The sequence below is a fragment of the Camelina sativa genome, chromosome 12 (assembly GCF_000633955.1).
Source record: "Camelina sativa cultivar DH55 chromosome 12, Cs, whole genome shotgun sequence".
Lineage (NCBI taxonomy): Eukaryota > Viridiplantae > Streptophyta > Magnoliopsida > Brassicales > Brassicaceae > Camelina > Camelina sativa.
In genome coordinates this window covers 20,986,667-20,991,982 of record NC_025696.1, presented here as the reverse complement: position 1 = coordinate 20,991,982, position 5,316 = coordinate 20,986,667, and positions in this window count along the sequence as shown.

Sequence of the window (5,316 nt, the reverse complement as noted above, 5' to 3'; positions counted from 1 at the left end):
AGCGGCCCTGAAGAGACGCTTCCAAGGAGGAAGGTGGACGGGACTCCTGGTCGCATTGCCGACCCTCCACAAAGGTCACAGAAAAGGAAAGATGGCCCTGAACAAGAGCCGTCTGTCCCACTGAAGAAGTCGAAGTCGGTCGACTTCAGCTGGGACTTTGCTCATTCATCTGGAGCTCGTCCCTTTCCATCTGACTCGCAGTCTTGTGCCGAGTTGTTTCGGAAGATCCATTATGGCGAAGGTCGTCTCTCTTCTGTTGAAAGGATGAAAGAGGCCGACGCTGTCACCGAAGTTGCTCAAGCATCTTTTGAGGTTCGTCGGTTAAATCAATTCGCTTCGCAGATCTTCCTTGAATGTATTTTAATCCTTTTCTTCTTTCTTCTTTTTTTTTTTTAAACAGTTTATTGCGCGTATTAACCGCATGGCCACCCGCTATGAACGTCGTGTTCGAGACCTGGAACGTTCAGGGGCGTCGAATGAGAGGATTGAGCGCCTCGAGGCTCAATTAGGGGAGGCAGTTCGGTCCAACCAGAGGCTTAGCGACCTTGTGGCCAAGCTCGAACATCACCGGAGTGGGCTTATCAAAGAACGGGATTCTCTCTCGACGAAGCTTAAGGAGTCCGAAGCTTCCTGCAATGGTCTGAAGCTCACCCTTAGCTCGGAGACGAGAAGGCTCAGGGATCGGCGTGATGAATATGGGCACCATGAGCGAATCAATGCCTTTCACGAGGTGGCCGGTCGCGTGCAGAGGCTCCTATCGAAGCACAAAAGCCACGCCGAAGCGGTTGAAGCGTCGCGGGAGAAATTCCTCGAATACAACCAAGCTGTTGGGAACGTTCAAATGCTTGAAACGCTCGCCGCCGAGGGTCGAATTTCCTTGCTTGATGAGGAGCTTAAGGGCCAGGTCGTGGCCGTGATGAATCAGCTGAAGGACGAGGTTGAAGAGTTTGATCTGCCAGACATCTCCGAGGCTGATTTTGACTTGTCTCAGATTTTCGCCGGGCCTCTCCCCCCAATTCCGACTTGGATCGCTTCCCCAATCAGCGGGAATACGGAGGGTCATACTGATGAGGGCGGGGATGAAAGGTCGGAGAGTGGGGAGATCGGGGGTGAAGAACTGGACGAGCAGGAGCAGGTTGACGATCGTCCTTCAGACGGAATTGAGGCGCAAGTCACCGACCAACCTTCTCATGGAGTCGAGGAGCAGGTTCCAGACTGTTCTGCCGACGGGTTACCTCGTCCTTCCACTCCTGGGCGCGAGTCTCCGGTTGCTGGCCTAGTCTCGTGATCAGTGTTGTCGCCGTGTTGAGGGGTTGGCTCCCTCGTACTATCTTTCTTTTGCCGTGTTTTGGGGTCGGCTCCCTCGTACTTTATGCGCCGTGTATAGGGGTCGGCTCCCTTGAAAACTTTATTCGTCCTTTTGGGGGCATTAATTGAGGGTCTCATTTAATGCTTTAATTTTCGAAGCGTTGCTTATTGGATTCATTGAATGCCTTTTCCGTTTTGGGAACTTGCGCCTGTTAGGACTTGTGCTCCCCGTCCTATAAATAGCCTTTGTGTTTCCCTTCAATCCTGTCTTGGTGAGTTTGTTGTTTTTGTAGGAAGAAGAGAGTTGCTCTGATGCCGGTGACGACAAGATCGGCGTGGTTGCGCAGGGCGCGGGAACAGCTCGGCGTTAGATCCGACGAGGTGATTCAATCAGAACTTAACTATTATAACGCTCGCATTCAGCGATTAAGGGCTTACGTCATTGCCACCTGTCGTTCGTTCGAACGTTACTACGACTTCTGTCGTATTGACGGGGTTGTTGAATGTCTTGAACTGCTGATCGACGAAGGGTTTTTTTTCCCGAAGTGGCGATGGAATCGTTTGGTGGAAGAACGCACCCGGCACGAAGATTTATGTGCGGAAGTGGTAATTCCCGCACTTGAGCAGGGCGACCTTGATACCCTTGGTCGGAGGCCGTTTGAGGAACGAGAGGAGATCGAAGCCTGTCGTGATCGTATCGACGTGCTTCGCCGCTACGTGACGCAGTTGGAGAGCACAAACCACTATTTTAGCGAAAGTAGTCGCGTCGAAGGAATTTGTGCGTACCTCGAGGACATGGTTGGGCGAGGCATGGCTGTTCCGATGGATCTGCTGAAGGATGTGAAAGAATCATGCCGCTATTGGCAGACAACAATTGGCGGGTTGGAATTTGACGAGCCTTCCAATGCCGATCTAGGAATTGAATGACTTGTTTTCCGTTGTTGTAGCTCTTTCCTCTCCTTTTATGTTTTTTGGTTTGTGCCGTAATGGGGTCGGCGCCCTCATCAGACTTGCATCCTCCCCTTTAAATCAAAGTTCGTACTCCTGAGAGTTCTACTTTTACTTGACTCCAATATTTTTTTTAACCTCGCCCCTTTTTTTTTTGTGGTGGTCGGCTTATCTCTTTTATGCGAGTTAGACTCGGCTTAATATAACCGGGGGCGACCGTTAATAGTCGGCTTATCCTTTAGTGCGAGTTACGACTCGGCTTAATATAACCAGGGGCGACCGTTAACAGTCGGCTTATCCTTTGGTGCGAGTTGCGACTCGGCTTAGTATAACCAGGGGCGACCGTTAACAGTCGGCTTATCCTTTGGTGCGAGTTGCGACTCGGCTTAGAATAATACGTCGGAACGTCGGGTCATTACCGGGCCAGGGTAATGACTAAAATAATTCGCAAACGATGATTCATTCTTTTGAAAAAGAAATTTTATATTATTGGCGGCTGTGTCCCGTAGAATGGGACTGCCTACGTACCCTCCGATCAGGAGGGATCAAGCCGTTCGTAGTTCACATTTACATGTTTATTTAAACTATAGAAAGGACGAGCCGGATATAGCCGAGCTCGCTTGGTGATTTTCAGTAGTAGTAGCGCTTGAGATGCATCGAATTCCAAGATCTCGGCACTGGTTTGCCGCCCATTGTTAAGAGTTCGTATACGCCGGGATGGACGACCTTGGATACTAGATATGGACCCTCCCAATTGGCTCCCATTTTTCCGGCATCTGGTTCGGCAGTATTTTCGAAGACTTTACGGAGGACGAGATCCCCTTCGTCGAAATGCCGGTTGTGAACTTTCTTGTTGTAGTACTTAGCTGCGGCGAGCTGGTAGTTTTGGATTCGTAGGAGTGCTTTGTCTCGTTCCTCTTCCAACTCGTCGAGTCTATCCATTTGCATCTGACTGTTAAGTGCGGTGTTTTGGACGAGCATTGTTCGTCGGAGGCTGGAACTGCCAACCTCAGCGGGTGCCATTGCTTCCATCCCGTAGGCTAAAGAGAATGGGGTTTGGTTAGTGGATGTCCTTGGGGTCGTTTGGTAGGACCAAAGTACTCCGTCAAGCTCATCGGCCCAGGCACCCTTCTTGGCGTCTAGTCTTTTCTTTAGGCCATCGAGTATAGTCTTGTTGGTAGCTTCGGCTTGGCCGTTTCCTTGCGGATACCTCGGCGTCGACTTGCTTAGTTTGATTCGCCATCGTGCACAAAAATTTTCGAATTGCAGGGAGATAAACTGCGACCCGTTGTCGGTGACTATCTCGTACGGGAGACCGTGGCGACAGATTACATATTTCCAGACGAAGAGTTGGACGTCCCTCGCTTTGATATTTGCGTAAGACTCGGCCTCGACCCACTTGGTGAAATAATCGGTAAGGACGAGTATATATCGTTTTTGTCTAGAAGTTGGTAGCGGGCCAATGATGTCCATCGCCCAGCGCATGAAAGGGTAAGGAGCTACTCCGGTTCGTAGGAGTTTAGTCGGCTGATGAATAATGGGGGCGTGTCGCTGGCATTTTTCACACTTGGCGACGAACTTTTCGCAGTCAGATATCATCGTTGGCCAGTAATGGCCATGCTTCCTGATTCGCAGTGCCAAGGCTCGGCCACCTGAGTGATTTCCTCCGGCCCCTTCATGCATTTCCATCATGACGCGCTCGGTGTCGTCGCCGTGTATGCAGAGCAAAAGGGCTCCTGCCGCCGTCCATCGTAACAAATGATCTTTCATTAAGGTGTAGTGGGCGGCCTTGGCTTTTAATCGTCGTTTAGCCCATTTGTCTGTTGGCACGTCGCCATCGGCTAAGTATGCTCGGATTTCGACTCGCCAGTCTGTCGCGTCGCTGTCTGAGGCAGGTTCGCATCCTCGGCGTGACCTCTTCGTTCGATAAGTCGTCCTAATTTCATTGGGCTGGTGGAGTGCGAGGCAAGTCTCGGGATATGTTTCGCTTATGCTCGGCGTATCTATGCTATCCACCGGGATGATTCGCCGAAGGTCGGGATCCGATGTTGAAGCGAGTGCTGCCAAAGCGTCGGCCGGGGCATTGTCTCCTCTGGGAATTTTGATGAGCTCAAATTCGTCGAAGCGTTTTGACAAAATCCTAACGACGTCGAGGTAGGCGGCCATAGGTTCACTTTTGGTATCATACTCTCCACTGAACTGGTTGGCGACTAACTGAGAGTCGCAGAAAGCTCTTATCCGCTTGATCTGCATTCCGTTGGCGAGCTTTAGACCGGCGATGAGTGCTTCGTACTCGGCGACGTTATTGGTTGCTTGGAATCGGAGACGAAAGGATTGCTCCAAAATTTCTCCAGTCGGCGAAGTTAGTCGAATTCCTATCCCTGACCCAAGATGAGAGGATGCCCCGTCCACATGTAGGGTCCACCGGTCATCTGACGGGTCAGTGGGTGTTGGTTCGGCTTCCCCAAACGGTAGTTCAATCAGAAAGTCAGCGAGTACTTGGGACTTTGCAGCTGGACGAGTTCGATACTCGATGTCGTACTCGCTAAGTTCAATTGCCCATTTGGTTAGTCGGCCCGATTGATTCGGGCTGTGCAGTATGGATCGTAAAGGTTGGTTGGACAGGACAGCGACAGTGTGTGACTGGAAATACGGTCGAAGCTTTCTTGCGGATGTGACGACTGCCAACGCGACCTTCTCGACTGTCGGGTAACGAGTTTCCGCGTCGTTGAGTGATTTGCTTATATAAAAGATGGGTCGTTGCTCTCCTCAATCGTCTTTAACGAGTACACCGCTGACGGCCGACTCTGAGACCGCAATATAAAGAAACAAGATTTCGTCGAGCTCTGGTTTTGCTAAGATCGGTGGGGTCGATAAGTAGTTCTTTAGCTCGTTGAACGCGCTGTGACAGGCCTCGGTCCACTCGAACTTGCCCTTTGTTTTGAGAAGCTGGTAAAATGGTAGACACTTGTCGGTTGATCTGGATATAAAACGGTTTAGAGCAGCGATCCGTCCAGTTAATCGTTGTACTTCTCTGGCGTTCTTTGGTTGTGGTAGATC